A 17,779-nucleotide genomic window follows, 5' to 3' on the forward strand; every position below is an offset into this window, starting at 1 on the left:
TTGTAGAATGAGGCAGACTCATGTAGTCAGGCCTCCTCCAAATCATGCTGCAATGAAGGTTTTATTTACCACACACACACTATGCCAGGCAGGATCTCCAGTGCTTTAGGATTGGCAGTTTAATTTATGGGCAGTCAAACTGTTTGAATAATTAGCACCTTCATTACCAGCCCCACTTTACAGATGAAAAAACTGAGGCACAGAAAGGTTAAGCACCTTGCACCTAGGTCACACAGCTGACAGACAAGAAGGCTTGGTTGGGACCTTAGGCGAGCCCACAGGATGCAGGCCTCCCCACCCCTTGTCCTTGGCTCTTCATCTTCAGGACCCAAGCTGTGACATAAAGAGTGAATTCTTGTAGGTAGTCTTGCAGGCTAAGAGGCTGCATATAATGGCTGCTGGCCTGAGGGGCCAGGGGCTGGCATGGAGTGCCCTCCACATCTGTGACTGAGAGAACATGACCTCACTGACCGTCCCACCCCCACCTCTTGCCAACGAGGCAGCTGCAGTTGGGCAGAGCTCAGAGGCCGGAGTCCACACTGGGCTCTTTGTCCTCGGTGGGAACCCTGCAGCCCCCATGGCCCATCTCAAGGGCCTTCTGTCCCAGCCTCAGGGGGGCCTTCCTGGGGCCAGGCCCAGCTGGGAAACTTGGCGTGTTGGCAGCTCCTTGGCCAGCCTGCCAACTGGGCATTCAGAACCCACTCAGGACTTGGCCCCTTCGGGGAGCCTAGGGAGGCCGGAGCCCATGCTGCAGGGGTAAATGCAGTGCAGAAAGGGCTGGAGTCCTGGGTGAGCCAAGGGCGAGCCTGCCCGCAGCACACACATACTGCCTAGGCTGGATCCAGGTCCTCTGGCCCCACCCAACTCCTCCCTGGAAACCCCTGCCTCTCCACAGAAGGGGGGCGGGTTGTTCTCTTCTCAGTGGATGACTCTGGTGCTCCCACACTCGCCCCCCCCCCCCCCCGCCACCGCCGCACACAGAGTGAGCTCTTCACGCTGCCCCTCAGAGGAGGTCCCTCTTCAGTGTCTGCAGCTGGGGTCCAATGCAGTCTCCTCAACCCCCAGCCCCACTCTGAGCACCCTGCCAAGAGGGCCAGGAGGCAGCCAGACTGAAAACCTCCAGAGCTGAAAACCAAAGCAGGAGTTCCGTGCCCTCAAACCATCTCTGACCCCTTCAGGCCCCTCCTCAGGGCCCCTCCACTCATCTGAGCTTGGAGCAAATGGGCAGGGCTGAGGCAGCTGGCTCGGTCACTGCCATGAGCCCTCCCAGCCCTGCCCAGCCCTGCCCAGCCCTGCCCAGCCCTGTCTGGACGAAGCCAACGGGAGTCTAGACCCTCGTCAGTCACAGCTGCCATTTCCCAAGAGATGAAGGAGCTAGCCTGGCCCTAGCTCAGTACAAGCTTCTGAGGAGCCCTGCCCCAGGCCTTGTTCCTTTGGTGGGCCTTCTCCCTCTGCGTTTACAGCCTTAGACCCTGAAGTCCCCCCAAACAGAAAACCCCACAGAAACACCCAGGGCTCCTGGGGCCTCCCTGGACAGGGCTGAGGGAGCACCGGCAGGGTGTGTGTGTGTGTGTGTGTGTGTGTGTGTGTGTGTGTGTGTGAGAGAGAGAGAGAGAGAGAGAGAGAGAGAGAGAGAGAGAGAGAGAGAGAGAGAGAGAGAGAGTCCCAGAACAGGGACTGTGTCCCTCTGTCAGCTGGTATCTTCAGGAGTGTCCCAGCTGGGTGTGTGTAGAGGAGAGAGCTACTGTGTTTGTTGAGTGACTATATGAGGGGACTTTAGGATTCAACCCTGTTTGTCCCCAAAGGTGGATGGATGAGGGATCCTAGATGCATTTCCAAACCTAGCCCAGGATCCCTCATGCATGCTGAAGGATCGTGCTGAGAGTCCTGAGGGGGCTTCAGTTGAGACAACAGGAGGGTCCCTCTCTCTCTGACCTGCGGAACAGGTCCCAGGGCATCAGGCCCCAGGGCATCAGCCCGGAGACTCATGGACTGCGTGCTCTGTCTCCGCATTAGCTCAGCGTCTCATCGCCCTGGAAGCCAGGCTGACCCAACTTTCCCAGTGGGACACCCTTGGCACCTCTCCCCGGGGAGGACTGGAGGTGGCTATGTAGATGGGGCCGTGCGGCGGCCGGCGTGGGGGTGGCGCTCTCCTCTCTCGGAAAGTCCCACAGCCCGGAGCGAACAAGCGACGCTTTCTGCGCCACCGGGGCTCAGCTGGCTGGCGGCCGGGGCGCACACGGTCCCGCCGGCCGGCCGGGGCGGCGTTGCCAAGGTGACCCCGCGCTGGGCAGGCTGCGGGCGGCGGCGACCACACCATGAGCGGCCGGAAGCGCAGCTTCACCTTTGGCGCCTATGGAGGGTAGGTGCGAGTGCAAGCGCTGTGCGGGGCTTGCTTGGGTGCGGGGACCCCCCGAGGTGGGGAGGGCTGCGGAGGCTGAGGCGAGCTTCCATCCGAGTCGTGAGTGGGATGAGTGAGCTCCCGCGTGCTCTGCTGGGTGTTCACGTGCGCGTGTGGGGGTGAGAGTAAGTGTGGATTGCAGTGTCTATGAACAAGAGCGTGAGCGTGTGGAAGATGCCAAGATGCCTGGACCTGTGTGTGTGCGTGTGTGTGTGCCAACTGGGTGGGCACAGGGCTGGGAGTGTGTGGTGGGGTAGACAGCCTCAGAAGGCCCCACGGGGACCTCCCCTTGGCCTCTGCGGTCCCCCTACTGAGGCTTTGGAAGTTGGTCCCCAGGAACCTTCAGTAGCCCCCTCCTGCTCTGGCCACATCACCTTGTGGAAGCCAACCACCCTGTATATTTCCTGCTTGACCTGGAGGCTGGGGCTGGGGGCAGAGTCCATCTTAGGGTGGCTCACCTCCTTGACCCTAAGCACCCACCTGAGGGATCCTGAAGGATGGGATTGTCGCCAGTAGCAGAGATTTGGCAAACCAGAGGGAGCTGGTCACACAGACTAAGCCAAGTGGTCTCTCCTGGGCCAGCCACGGGGCTGCGTGACCTTCGCCAGCCTGAACTCCTAACTCCCCGAGGGGCAGGGCAGGTTTGGTGTGGTGCTGTGGGGTAGAGTCAGAGCCCCATGAGCTAGCTGTGTGTAGGAGAGGTCCGGTCCAGTGTGCTCTCTTCCTGGCTGCTCAGCCTCTGAGGGGACGTCCTGCAGAGGGACAGGGTGGGCAGACAGAGAAGCGCATTTTGGGAGTGAGATCCTGGATGTCAAGCAAAGCGAGGCGCCTGGGCTGGGTGGGGCTTCCTGGTCATGACATCCAGGGGCAGCCCAGACGGGGAAGACAAGGTCTTCTTTGTGACCTCGGGTGAGCCTTGGTCTTCTTAGTCTTACTTTCTCCCCAGCAGGATCTACTCAGTACCCCAACCTCAGCCATAGCAGCCCAGCCTTCCTTCCCTCGGCTCCCTGCTTGCCTCAGGCAGAAGGCAAGGGTTGTTTATTTTCCCAACAGCTGCCCAGTCCTGCGGAACCCCGCTAAGAAGGAGGGGGGAGCCCCAGTGCTCCCCCACCCCAAGGTGCCCTCTCTGAGAACAGTGGGGTGAGAAGCTGGGGAGGCCATACCTACCCACTCTCCTCTAGGCTGGGCTCAGGGAATGCGGCCTGGGGCGGGGGGTGGGGGGGTGGGTGGGTGCCCATGCACTCAGGCAAGAACATGTGTTGGAGTGAGGGGAGGATTGTCTAGGTCCTCAGGTGATCGGTTCCCGGGTGGATATGAGCTGGGACAAGGCTGTGGGACTTGGAGAGATCATCGTGGGATTCTGCCATAAGCCGTAGACACCTAGCTTACCTCCCAGCCTGTCCACACTCCTAGAGCCTTGCGCTGACCTAAACTGGAGCCACACGGTCCTTCCTACACTGCTTGGCTCAGAACTACTGACTCCACCTCTGCCAACACTTATATTCCCTGCTTCCTGGGCCCCAGACCCCCAATCCAGCTTCTGGTCCTTATTTGCATAGCCCCAGCCCACCTACCTAGGTGTCTAAACTGACTTTAAGAGTCTGGCCACATAGGATTTTGGAGGGCATCGGGTACCTTTAGCAGCAGTGCCTCCCCAGGCCACCAGGGGGCAGGATGGAATGGAATGGGTCTGGTGTGCCCTGCAGGGCCGCCGCGATGGATGTCCCCTCATGGGCTGCCCGCTTGCTGTGTTTCAGGGTGGACAAATCCTTTTCCCCGCATCAGAGTGTGTGGTGAGTACTGGGGTCTCTCAGGAGCATCTGGCTACTTTGGCCGCTCCCTGGGGGCACCCCAACCCATTCCTACCCTCTATAATGACAAATCAGACCTACCGGCCCCTCCAGGAAGGGCATGGGAGACCTTTCCCCCAGAACCCATATATCCTCCCCACACAGTTCTTTTTGGAGCTCAGCCTCAGAGTCAGATCTTAGCTCATGCTGGCTGGGTGATCACCAGTGCTTTGCCACCTCTCTGAACCTCAGTTTTCTCATCTGGGAAATGGGGGTATAGATGTCTATTTAGTAGTGTGATGTTGGGGAACTCAGGCATGCGAACCCGGCTGGCATATGAGAGGCCCTCATTCAAATCGTTCCTTGCTTTCCTCTTCTCCAATCCTTGCCCTGGCGTTGCTCCCAGCTGGGCAGGTGGTGGCCTGCCTTCTTACTGACCCCCAAGCCCTCTAGTCCCATTCATACCCAGCCCCAGAGCCACCTCCTGTGTCTGAGGCCTCCCTCTCTCTGGAGGAGGTGGCATCTGCAGCTTCCCCAACACCGAGAGGTGCCAGGCAGTGGGTGGAGGTGCCGTATCACCTCGGGATTCTCACAGCACTGGGCACCTGATGCCCCACAGGCGGGCACCTCCTGGCTTCCCTGGCACCAACATCACATGGCCCTGACAGCTGTTCTTCCAGGGGGAGGCTCCCCAGTGGCTCCAGCCCCTGTCCTAGGTTCCTGCCCCTGCTGGGGGCTTCCTGGGGTCTGCACACCCCACGGTGATTCGGTTGCTATAAGATTTCTAAGCAACCCCCATGGGCCCAGGACCCTGGGAAGCAGGAGGCACACGGGTGTCCAGGCTGAGCTCCGGGGCTACTTCCTCGCTTCCTTTTGTTACCAGCTGTGCAGCTGGGAGCCCGTGACTCTCTCTTTCTGAGCTTTGCTCCTGATGCCATGGGGGGTCAAAGGGGTGTGTTATGCCCAGAGCAGGGGTTAGAGTGGGGAGATGAACAGGTGAGGCGGACGGTTCCCTTGCAGGGTTTCAATCACCAATAGCTGCCATTTGTCAGGTACCCGCTGTGACCGATAGGCACTTGGTACGTGTTGACCACACCACCGATCGGGGACTGTTCTCTCTATGCACAGATGAGACAGAGTGACCTGCCCAAGGCCACACAGAGTTTGGATGTGAACTTTGACCTGATGTAGAACCATAATGGGGACCAGCAGCTGCCTCCAGGCATATCTGTCTTCAGCTCTGAGTAGAGAGATCTCCAGGCCTCAGAGAGATTCTAATGGGGGCAGGTGTGCAAGGCTGTCACAGACGAGCACTCTGAACCGAGAGGGTTCAGACAGACAGGGTACCGTGGCTGAGAGTAACTGGCCAGCGGGCTGGCTTTCACCCTCTCCGGGATGTAAGGATCTTGACACCTCAGGATGCACCTGTTACCCACAATTCCTTGCCCTGTCCCATCGCGGCTTGAGCCGCTGTCCAAGGTGCTAAGTCCGGGTGTGCCCCACCCTACCCCACCCCTGCCGCCAACCCTGAACTAGCCTAGTGAGTGGCAGCCTTCTCCACAAGTCATGATCTGATCCCTGTGCTTTGCCTCTGCATTCCTTTCTAGCAGAAGTTTATTTCTCACATGGCCTGCGTCTCTGTTCACCAGGGACACTTGATTAGAACCACCATGATGTTTTGCTCAGGCGTCTCCCCTGCCGTCCCCACATCTTCCTCCAGACACCTTCCTCAGCTGCTGGGTGGTGGGGGAGGGCGCTCTTTTCTAATCCCACATCACGCCTCCCTCTCCCTGGAACGCCCCCCTGTTTATCTCACACACGTTACTGATTGTTCCCTGGTTCGCAGAAAGGGCATGGATTGGGAAGGCTGACAGGTGTGGGTGGAATCCGCCTCTGCCATGTTCTAGTTGGGGACCTTGGGCAGGTCAGTCCCCTCTCAGAGCACTGCTTGATGCTCAACACGTTTGTTTGGAAGTGTCTACAAGGCAACCTCTGTGGCATTGAATGTGTCCACGTGACTCTGAAATAGGAGGCAGGCTCTGTACTCCTCCAGGTGGGGAGTGCTGAAGTTCCTCCAGGACTTGACGTCTTATACCTGTGTGAGTCCGAGATCAGCAGGGCTCTGTCCCCCACAGAGCTATTGCACCCAGCCGAGTGCCGGGTGATTCTGCTTCGGCGGTCCTAAGAACCCAGCCATCCTGGTGTAGGGGCTGGACATTTAAGGTCGGTCCAGACAGGGGCAGGAAGATAAAAGGTATTAGGGCAGTTGGTGGACTTGCTCATGGCAGAGGCTTCTGGGAAGAACTGTGGAAAAAGCAGTTGATTCATCCTTAAAACTAGGAGCCTTGGAGGCAAAGGCAGAGGCAGAGCCCAGCAGACAGGATGCTGATGATTCTGGTGGCCTCGGTCAGTCATGACATCAGGCCTGAGAGTAGACCTCTGTTTCACAGGTCACAGCTTAGCCAGAGTATGGCTGGTGGAGGCTGGATTTGAATCCAGCTCCCTCTCTTCCTGGAGAGGGAATCTTGGTCAGGCATGGAAACTCCAGAAACAGGAGTCTTGCTGTGGAAAAGGTAGAGAGAGGCAAGTGATCCCCAAATACCCCCAAAACGGGAGCCAGTGCTGAGTGTTCCATGAGGAGGGCTCACCTGCCACAGAGATGTGTCCCCTCAACACTGTGGCCAGGCCCTGTGTCTCCCTTGGATTATTTTATTCTGGAATAGACTTCCATTCCCACTTTACAGATGGGGAAACAGACTCAGAGGGCTAGTGGCTGACCCAGGGCAGGAAGTCGGTAACTGATGAATGGGACCTGTCAGCTCCAACAGTCTTCCAGGCGCAGGAATTGAGAGGCGGCCTGAGGTGGTGGCCCCTGTCCTCAGGAGGCTCCTTCACCTCTCAGGCAGCCAGAGCTCTTGGGGCCTGGTACTGCTGCAGGAGGCACAGGCTGGCCTCATTAGCTCTGAAATGCCAAGCAGGTACAGCCCGCTCGGCCACCTCATCTATTATGCATCTGGTGGGCAGGCCCCCGGTGGGCAGCGGGGCAGAGCCCAGGCCGGAGCCAGCAGCTGCTTCCTGAGCCCACACCTGCTCCCAGTTCTGGCCAGGGACTTTCTGGGGCCAACACCAAGGCTGGCCTGGCCAAGGCAATGCCATCTCCTCCAGCTAAGCTGGAGTGAAGAATCCCAATGGGCATGGGGGCAAGAACACATTCCAGCAGCCACTTCTGAGAGGGTGCTAAGTTCCTAGACCTGGATGGGCAGAGGTGGCTGATGTAGTCTGAGGTGTGCATGCCCTCTCCTGCTGGCCCAGAACCACAGAGGAGTGGAGCTGTGATTATTTACCATGTATTCACTTGGCCTCAAGCGACTCTTGTGTACCTACTATGTGTGGACAGGTTTCCAAGAACTGAGAATCAGCAACAACCATTGAACACCTACTATGTACGAGGAGTTTGCAGCAACCACTAAGTACCTACTGTGTGCTGGCAGGGTTCCAGGTGCTGGAGTTAGTGATCCATGAGACAGGCTGACCCTTCTCCTGAGACATCTATGCTTGGCCAGAGCTGGCTGTACTTCTCTGGGCCTTGGTATCCTCACTTGGGAAATGAGTAGGGAAGAGGACTGTAAATAGACAGAAACTGGCCTCTGATCCTTGCACTGAAGTCTGAGGCAGGCTTACAGGAGAAGGAGGAAGCTAGCTGCTCGGGGCTCTGCCACCGCCCTTCACACAGGTAGACACACTGCTTCGTCCCAGTGACTCCATGAACCATGTGTGGTTCCTGGGCCAGGAGGAAGCTGAGGCCAGGAGAAAATGTCCTGAAAGGTTTTTAGAAGATCTAGTGTTTAGACTCTTGAGGAAAGGTGGAGTCAAGAAGAGCTGGGTATCCAGAGAGCAGCAGGTGCTCAATACGTTCTGTAATGGTGAGGAGCCAGGTGTCTGAAGGACTGAGGGAGTGTAAGGTCCGAGGTTGGGAGAGGCTTGGACTGTGGGAGTTCTACAGGTAGGATGGGAGTTTAGGTGTGTCAGCCACTGGCCCGTGGAAGCACTGAGTCTCAAGTGCCTGGCTTCACGGAGTCTTAGAGATTGCAGGCTTCACGGAGTCTTAGAGATTGCTGGCTTCACGGAGTCTTAGAGATTGCAGGCCTCCTGGAGTCTTTGAAGGTGGAAGAGACTTTGAAGTACCTCTCATGGCCTTCCACCTGGAAGGAAGTACCGCTGCATTCACTCGTGCCCCTTTAGAGTGTTAGAAGTGATTGGGGGGCCTTGTGAGAAAAACACAGCCCTGCCTTCAGGGACTCATGGACCTCTTGAGTCCCTTGTACCTCAGCGGAACCCTTCAGCCCCTTTGTATTTTTTATTACATTTATTTATGTATTTATTTGTGTGTGGGGGGGTGCAAAGTGCCAATTCTCTCCCTCTACCAGATGGGTCCTAGAGACAGAACTCTGGTTTTCATGCTTGGCCGCAAAAACCCTTACCCTCCTATCACGCCTTCTCGAATATTCCCAGTGACGGGTGGCTCCCTGCCCTTGAAGTGACCCTTTGCATTGTTAAGCAGTTTAGATAGGTATCAGAGGGTCTTCTTTTCAGCTCCCTGAGCCTGTACGTGTTCTGGGGTCCCCCCGCCAATGCGCATACAGCCCTTCAGAGACAGGCGCTCTCTGAGGCTGCTCTTCCTGGTCAGTGTTGTGCGTTTGCGTCCCGGCTTCCATTTCATCCTGCAGCTCACTTACTGCTGCCCTGAAGCCACAGCCACTCTCCTCGATGGGGCCTCAGAGAGACACACACTCTCTGCCAGGACACTTCTTTGCAGATGCAGGAGACAAGAGTCAGGTCCCTTCCAGGTGGGCTTTGGTCCCGGACTGTAGTGGTTTTGCAGTGTGGCCTGGGGAAGTGATTGCCACGAACCCCATGCACATCACCCGCACCATGAAGCTGGAGTGTGTGTGTGTGTGTGTGTGTGTGTGTGTGTGTGTGTGTGTGTATGTGTGTGTGTGTGCTTTGCCTGCCTGTATGACTGTGCACTATGTACATATAGTGTGCACAGAGGAAAGAGGGCAGTGTCAGATGGTTGTGAGCCACCATGTGGGTGCTGGGAATTGAACCCGGGTCCTTTGGAAGAGCAGTCAGTACTCTTAACCACTGAGCCATCTTTCTAGCCCTGAAGCTGGGGTTCTTGTTCAAGGTTCCTGGTTTTTCTTGCTTGGCCCTACATCCTGCTGGTGCTCAGGCTGCCCCTTCTGTCAGGAAAGATCTGAACTCCGCAGTTAGGCAGACCCAGGTTCAAATGCCCACTCTGGTTTCCACTCACCTACTGTATGGCCTTTGCCATTGTCCATACCATGTCAGCAGTACTGCTTAGAAATGACTCACTGTGGGTCTTCAGGGATGTTTTCTGCCTCGTGAGTATTTGCACTGAAAAAGAAAAAGAAAAAAAAAAAGACTCATTAATCCACAGAGACTAAGTGTCATGTGCCTGAGCAGCTGGGGCGAGTGGATGATTGAGGAGGGTGCCCTCTTGGTATCTTAGGGCCCAGGGTTTTATGAAAGATCATTGCCCAAGTAGTCCAGTTCATATACTAAGGTGGGGAACCCACCGAGTGCCAAAGCTTGTGCAAAGCAGGGGGCAGGGTGGTGTGCAGTGGAGACCGCAAAGAGGCCATGCCTCTTGGAGTTTCTCAGCCCAGAGAGGAAAAGGATGAGGCCATACTAAAAGTACAGACCATCATGGCAGAGACATCAAGGCGGCAGGAACTTGAAGCGGATGTTCACATCCCACCCACAATCAGGAAACAGAGCCGTGAATGCCTGCTGTCAGCTTGCTTTCTCTACTCAGACAGTGCAGGATACCAGCCAGGGAATTGCCACCCACAGTAAGCGCTCTTCCCATCCAATCAAAACAATCCCCACAGGCATGCGCAGTGATGCTGGATTCTATCAAGTTGACTGTGAACACTAACCATCTCACTACAGTGACCCAACATAGAAGTGGGCTGCATGGCATTGTGCATGTGTGAGACGGAGGGGTGGGGAGACAGAGATTGTGTCTGGTGGGGAGAGAGCTCCATGCAAGAGAATGTTCTAGCAGATCATGGTGGGGAAGAGCAGATGGCATGTGTCGGCCACAAAGCCTGGGCTATGCCCGGCCACTGAGGGCAGCAGAGTTACTCACCAGGCCATGTGTCTGACCTCCTTTAGGGGACTCTGGAATCTCCGAACCCTCAAACTAGGACTTTTCCTGAACTCCTCTTTGAAGCTGCATTGTTGCTTGGGGCTTTGGAGCCCAGCACCCTGATGGTGCTCAGGGCGGGCTGAGCCCCACACCCGGATTCTGGGCCTGGATTGTGGCTGTCTGGATTTAGTAAGCTAGGGAGCTTCTCTGGACTGCAGTTTCCCTCCTTGTTAGGTCTTTAACCTGCAGAGATGGAGAGAGAGAGAGAGAGAGAGAGAGAGAGAGAGAGAGAGAGAGAGAGAGAGAAATCCTAAATGGTCTTATAATAAAAACCTGGAGCCAGATATTGGGGTAAATGCTGAAAGATCAGAGAGACAAAGGAACAAGCCACTAGAGAAACTTCTCACTACTATTGAATCCTCAGGCCAAACGGAAGGCAAGATCCTGTCTCCATGAATCCTCTGACTGAAAGCTTCTGAGTCCTCAGCCAAAAACTCTTGAGTTCCTGTCTCCTCATGACTTACATGCCTTTCTCTGCCCAGCCATTTCACTTTCTAGTGCTGGGATTAATGGCGTGTGTACTTCCCAAATACTGGTAGCAAAGGCATGAGATCTCAAGTGCTGGGATTAAAGGCTTGTGACTCCCAAGTACTGGGATTAAAGGTGTGTGCCACCACTGCCTGGCTCTGTTTCTCTCCTAAACTGAATCAATCTCATGTAGTCCAGGGTGACTTTGAACTTACAGAGATCCAGATGGATCTCTGCCTCCCAAGTGCTAGGATTAAAGGTGTGTGTGCCACCACTGCCTGGCTTCTGTGTTTAATCTAGTGACTGACTCTGTCCTCTGATCATCAGGCAAGCTTTATTTGATACACAATATATCACCACGAGAGAGAGGGGGAGAGAGGAGAGAGAGAGAGAGAGAGAGAGAGAGAGAGAGAGAGAGAGAGAGAGAGAGAGAGAGATTAACAATGGAACAAACCAAGACCCAGGGAAGAAGCAAGGTCGCATCAAGCCACCACACACAAGTCCAGGCTTGCTGTGTCTCTTGCCCAGACCCCAGGCAGATCCTGAATGAGAAGAACTAGAGAATGGGTAAGTTGTTTGGGACCCTGGCAAGAGTTGGCTAGAAAGAGTCCCACAAGGCGGTATGCACCAAGGGCCAGCTCAGGGACTGGCACAGGGCTGACCCTGACCACGGCAGCTACTACAGTTACTCCACTGTCATTGAGTGCATAGCAGGTCAGTCTGCTTGGTGCCATGGAGGCCTCTGCCTGTAGATGAGGAGACTGTCCCCAGTTCCCCATGTGAATGAACACGCTACCTACTGGTGCCCTGGCACTGGCCCACACAGACTGGCCCCCTCAGCTGACGACTCTGCGGAGTCCCTCACCTGAGTTCTGCTTTCTTCCTCTGTGCTGTGGATGTATGGGATTCCCTCTTCAAGGCCAGTGAGGTGGGAGGACATGCTGGAGGGAAGCCTCCCTGGTAACCCTGGTGACCCTGGTGGCCCTGGTGACATGTGGATGTATCCCTTCTCAGAGGCTTTTTTTTTTTTTTTTAATTCTCCATAAAACAAAGGTCGTCCCCGATAACAGTCTCTGCTGGCGAGGCCACAGCAGGGCTAGGTTATTTGTCCTGCTCTGGCTACTTGCTGTGTGGGTTTGGGTTAGAGGCTTGCCTTTGTCTGAATCTGTTTATGCTCATAATAAATACATAAATGGGGATCTAGTCATCACGGAGGTGGCCTTCAAGGCTTTATTCTTTTCTTTCATCCCTTCTTGTTGTCTTGAGACAGGGTCTCTCAGTTTAATCCTGGTTGTCTTGGGACTCTACGTAGACCAGGCTGGCTTCAAACTCACAGAGATCCTCCTGCCTCTGTCTCCCAAGTGTGATTAAAGGCGTGCGCTACCACGCCAGGCCCTGTAAGGCTTTTTATTAGCTATTTGTTCATTTAGCAAATACTTCCGGGCTCATGTCCTGGGCCAGTTGTTATCTGAGCTGCAGTTTGCAGGGAGGCCAGATGAATGAGGTCCCTGGCCTCCCACAGCTTCCTTCCAGCTGAGGTGGGGACAGGCATAAGATGAGCTAAGGGACCAGTGAGGTGATTTCCAATGGGTAATGTGGCCTATGAAAGGAGTCTGCTTTGGAAGGATGCTGGGGTGGCCCCACGGACTGATGGGAAAATCTGTTGTGAGAAGAGTGGTCCAGGCAGCAGAGGATTTAGGATAGAGAAACAAGAGAGTTGATGTTCTTACCTCAGCCAGCCTGGTGTCAGTCCTCTGCCTTCCTCCACCAGCTGCCCATGAGGCCAGAGGTTCCTTGAGGCCTCTTACATAGGTGCCCACGTGCCCAGGCACCTCCAAGTTCACCCTCACAGGCTGGTCTAGTAGACAGCTGCGTGGTGAACACAGGATCACATGAATACACCTAACAAGCCGGGTGTCCAGTGGGTCACACTGTGCGCTGAGTGAACTCCCGTAACAAGGTTCTGTGGGCTTGGTCCAAGCTTTTGAGGCACGCTGGTTTGTGGGGCACCTCTCCTGGTTTGGTAGGGACTTCAGGGGAGGCTGGAGAAGGGTAGAGCACACGAGATTCTACTGCAAGCGGGCACAGGCTGTGTGTGAAGGCCTGGCATTGTAAAGTGTCCCAGGGGCTGGGGAGGGAGGCCCAGACTGAAGGGGAGAGAGGGGGGCCACGTGAGACAGCACATCTTCTTTCTCACGCAGAGTGAAGCCATTAGGCAGGTGGGTGGCACAATCCCATCCAAGTACACTGGCACGCAAGCCCACGCACACCCCAGACACAAGAGCGTTCTCTGCCACCTCTACATCCTGTCGTGCACACCCAGACACCTCCCACCTATGATGCGCCCCCCCCTCGCTGCAGGGAACCCGGTACTCAGAAGGGACAGACACACCCACAGCAACCAGCCTGGGTCCCGGGGCCCCGCCCCTGTGCGTGAGGTGGCTGACTACCAGAGAACTTTCCCATGAGCCTGCAGGGTAGAGCTGCCGCCACCCCTGCACAGTGGAGGAAACTGAGGCTCCTCCACACACGGGCCACACTCACAGATCTTGACACAGCCAGGAGCTGAACTTGGGGCCCTGAGATCTCCAGTTCTTTTCTCAGCCCCCCTACCCTCTGACTCTGGCACCTGCAGGTGGAGTTGCTCTGCCGTTTCTCCCTGAGACAGGCACAGGTGACTTTCAAGGCCAAAGTCTTCCACAAACAAGCTGATCGACACAAAGTTATTCAGAGCTCAGGGAGGGGACTGGGCCAGCCTGTACCCACCTGCCAGGCGACCAGGAGGTTTCTGAGGTGGGACTGGGGTGCAGTGGGGCAAACGTGCAGCTGGTGGCCAGCTGGGCACAGAGCCTGGGTTTGCATTTACAAATGAGATAGACAGTGTTGGCTTCCTGAACACTGGTGTCACACCAGTGTCCTTCCTCAACCCTCAGGGAAAAGAGTGTGGCATGCCAGGGAGGTGAGTTTCCGGCTCTTCTCTCCTGGCTCTGGGCTCCGATCTTCCTAGGTCAGCTTCTCCCTCTCCTGGTGACTAGAGAAGGCAAAGGAGCTAGGTTCTAGCAGTCTGAATAAATGCTCAGTTTCTCTGTCTTTACTTTTTTTTCTTTTATCGATTATTTGCCAAACACTTCCTTCACATCTTTTTTATCTTCAGTGTAATAATCTGTAATTTTGCTGGGGGTGGGGGGTGGCGGCGGCGGCGGCGGCGGCGGCGGCGGCTTTGGTCCCAGTACTCAGGAGGCAGAGGCAGGAGAATCTCTGAGTTTGAGGCCAGCCTGGTCTACAGAGTGAATTCCAGGACATCAAGGGCTACACAGAGAAACTCTGTCTCAAAAATACAAAAAAAAAAAAAATCTGCAATTTCTTGTGGATCCATTAACTTTTCTGCATCCATACCTACAGTTCCAAACCCATATTTGTCTTCTGTGGCTGTGATGACCTCTGCTTGGTCCAAACGGTCTAAGCCCAGGTATTACCAATCTACAGAGCCTTTTCCTGGGTCAGTCTTGTCTCAGAGTTTCAAGATGTACAGAGGCTGATCCTCAATTCTGTCTAATGTCAAAGCTGGAGTGTCATTACTCTGTCAGTACACACGGGGAACCTTCTGTATACCTGCCTGAGGACCAACCTCACCGCATAGCCTTGGACCCCATCCATTCCTAGAGGCTCAAAGTGGTGCTGAGTGCCTGGGCCAGCCAGTATGGAAACCCCAGGCACTAGCTTGAAGACCGTAAGCAAGCAAGGGGTGGACACAAAGGACTGGAGTCACCATGGCTCCCCTGTTTTCTTTCTTTCTTTTTCAAGATTTATTTATTTATTATGTACGCAGAAGTGGGCGCCAGATCTTATTACAAATGGTTGTGAGCCACCATGTGGGTGCTGAGAATTGAACTCAGGGCCTCTGGAAGAACAGTTGGTGCTCTTAACCTCTGAGCCATCTCTCCAGGCCTCACTCCTCTGTTTTCTTAAAAGACAGCGTTGGGACCAGGGAGATGGCTTAGCTGGTGAAGGGGCCCTGCCTCCAAGCCTGACAACCTAAGGTCGATCCCTAGAATCCACGTGGTGGAAGACAAGAACCAACTCCCCCAGTTGTCCTCTGACCTCTCCATGTGCACGATGGCATGTGCTCCCCCAAGTAAACAAATGTTTTGTGTTTTGTTTTTAGAAAGGAAGGGTGCTTGGTGAGGTGGCGTGCATCTTTAATGCCAGCAGGCAAATCCCTGTGAGTTTAAGGCCAGCCTGGTTTACATAGTGAGTTTCAGGCTAGCTAGGTTACAGTGTGAGACACTGTGTTAATCAATCACAATCAGTCAATCCGTATAAAAAGGCGGGGTCTAGGGCTGGAGAAATGGCTCAGAGGTTAAGAGCACTGGCTGCTCTTCCAGAGATCCAGAGTTCAATTCTCAGCAACACCATCATGGCTCACAGCCATCTATAATGAGATCTGGTGCCTTCTTTTGGTGTGCAGGCATACATGCAGACAGAATGTTGTATGCATAATAATAAATAAATAAATTTTTTTTTTAAAGGCAGAGTCTAATTGCCACCCAGCCTGTGAGCCTCTTCCTCAGACTCCCAAGGACCTGGGCCTACATATGGCCTGTCAGGGTTTTTCATTAAAAAAAATTTTTTTTAGCCAGGTGGTGGTGGCGAATGCCTTTAATCCCAGCACTTGGAAGGCAGAGGTAGGTGGATCTCTGTGAGTTCGAGGCCAGCCTGGTCTGCAGAGTGAGTCCCAGGACAGGCTCTAAAGCTACACAGAGAAATCCTGTCTTAAAAAAAAAAAGAAAGAAAGAAAAAAGAAAATTGAGACAGTCTCACAGCCTAGGTTGGTCTTGAATTTGCTATATAGCCAGCAATGACCTTGAATTTTTAATTCTCCTGCCTCCACCTCCCAAATGCTGGGATTATGGGCATGTGTGCCCCACACTTGACTTTTCTCCTGTTTTAATTACAAAACTAAGACCCCCGGAAGGGCTGAGGCTAGCTCTCGGTGGTAGAGCAGTTGTCCAGCATGAGCGGAGCTGGAGGAGGGATCCTCTGGCACGGCACACTTGGCTCTCATTAAAATTGAAAGTAGAAGCCGGGCGGTGGTGTCGCACGCCTTTAATCCCAGCACCTGGGAGTCAGAGCCAGGCGGATCTGTGTGAGTTCCAAGACAGCTTGGTCTACAGAGTGAGTTCCAGGATAGCCAAGGCTACACAGAAGAAGCCTGTCTTGACAACCCCACCCCTCCAAAAAAAATTGAAAGTAGAAAAGTGTGTCACAGAAAAAGGCAGAAGCTGCCACTGTCCTACTTCTTAGACACAAGCTGTGGAGATGTTCACTGTAGTTTTGATTTTTTATGAAAGATGGCATATTTTTGTTGCAGCTTACATTTCTAATTCCCTCCCTCCCCCTCCCCCTCCCCCTCCCCCTCTCCCTCCCCCTCCCCCTCTCTCTCCCTCCCTCCCTCCCTCCCTTCCTCCCTCCCTCCCTCCCATCTTGCTTACTTGCTTGCTTGCTTTGAGACAGAGTTTTTGTAGTCTTGGAGCTCATTATGTAAACCTGACCTTAAACTCCCAAAGATCTATCTGCCTTGGCTTCCCAAGTGCTGGAATTTGAAGGTATGCACCACCACACCAGACCTAGTTTGCTTTATTTACTTAGTGTGCCCCAAACCATTGGGACCAGAGACCTCCATTATCCCTGCCGCCTGGTAGTTCACCAGTATCATTTTATTATGGTGGTGAGGACCAAGCCCAGGGCTGCACACATGCTAGACAAATACTTTATCCCTGAGCTACATGCCCAGCCTTTGCACATTTATTTGGGGTCATTGTCTCACTAAGTTGCCCAGGCTAGCCTGGAACTTTCCATCCTGTCTCAGCCTTTAGAATGGTGGGTATAGGCTTTGACCATCACACCTGGCAATGTTTTAGTTTTTGCGATACTTTGGATGAACTCAGAGCCATGTGACTGTTCTGCTGTTGGATTTGTCCTCAGAGCACCAGCTTCCTTTAATGGGTGTTGAGGAACCTTGCAGACTTTAGCTCTTGCAAACCCCACTGGCATTGAGTTGCCGGACCCCTGTGCATCCTTGCGTGTGTTTATAGGGGAGAAAGGAGAAACTGAGTCTCCAGGCCAAAGCGTGTATCTTTTGCTCTCAACTAGGAGATGGATAACATTGCCTGAAATACTGTGGTTGTATCCTTTTTGCCCTGGTGCATCTAGGGAACTCCTGGAAGTTATGGGGATTTATCCACTGCCTCATCCTTGGGATCCTAAGCAGCTAGCGGGGGCACCTCGGAAGCCTGACCCAGGCTTCTCTCTGCTCCTTCAGCTGCAATCCAGTGCTGGCCCGCCTTGGCTTCTGGGGGACCAATCCCCCACACAGCTGGCTGTCTCACTGTTCGTATTTACCTTCTGGAACAGAGACTGGTCTGTTGTCAGCACAGAAAAAAAGAAAGACAGAGAAGGGGAAGGTTCGAGATTAGCATTTACCACGAATGTTCTGTGTATAAACTTAGGAGTCCTCACAGGCTAACATTGTCATTATCCTTCCTTTTAAATCTCTGTGTGTGTGTGTGTGTGTGTGTGTGTGTGTGTGTGTGTGTGTGTGTGTGTATGTGTGTGTATATGTGTATGTATGTGTGTGTATATGTGTATGTGTGTATGTATGTGTGTGTGTATGTATGTGTGTGTGTGTATGTGTGTGTATATGTGTATGTGTGTGTGTGTGTGTGTGTGTGTGTGTGTGTGTGTGTACTCATACAGTGGAGATGGAACCCAGGGCTATGTACACAATGGGCAAGCACTGTGCCACTAAGCTAATTCCCCAGCTCTTTTTCCTGATTTGTTTGTTTGTTTTGTTTTTTTAAGATTTATTTACTTTATGCTTGGTGG

General features: G+C 54.1%; 1 protein-coding gene across 7 annotated transcripts in view; it reads left to right on the forward strand.

Annotated features, from left to right (window-relative positions):
- The window catches only part of Rap1gap (RAP1 GTPase activating protein), a 65,216-nt gene that overhangs the window by 13,678 nt on the left and 33,759 nt on the right, over positions 1 to 17,779 (forward strand). For 2 of the 7 annotated variants that reach the window (XM_076565456.1, XM_076565465.1), the window contains exon 1: positions 4,172 to 4,194. The exons of 4 other annotated variants lie outside the window; for them this stretch is intronic. The gene's annotated coding sequence lies outside the window, so the exon portion shown is untranslated. Of the gene's footprint in view, positions 1 to 4,171; positions 4,195 to 17,779 lie in introns of those variants that run through there. One more of the 7 variants, XM_076565466.1, reaches the window with a different exon arrangement.

Source organism: Peromyscus maniculatus, chromosome 2 (genome assembly GCF_049852395.1).
Source record: "Peromyscus maniculatus bairdii isolate BWxNUB_F1_BW_parent chromosome 2, HU_Pman_BW_mat_3.1, whole genome shotgun sequence".
NCBI lineage: Eukaryota > Metazoa > Chordata > Mammalia > Rodentia > Cricetidae > Peromyscus > Peromyscus maniculatus.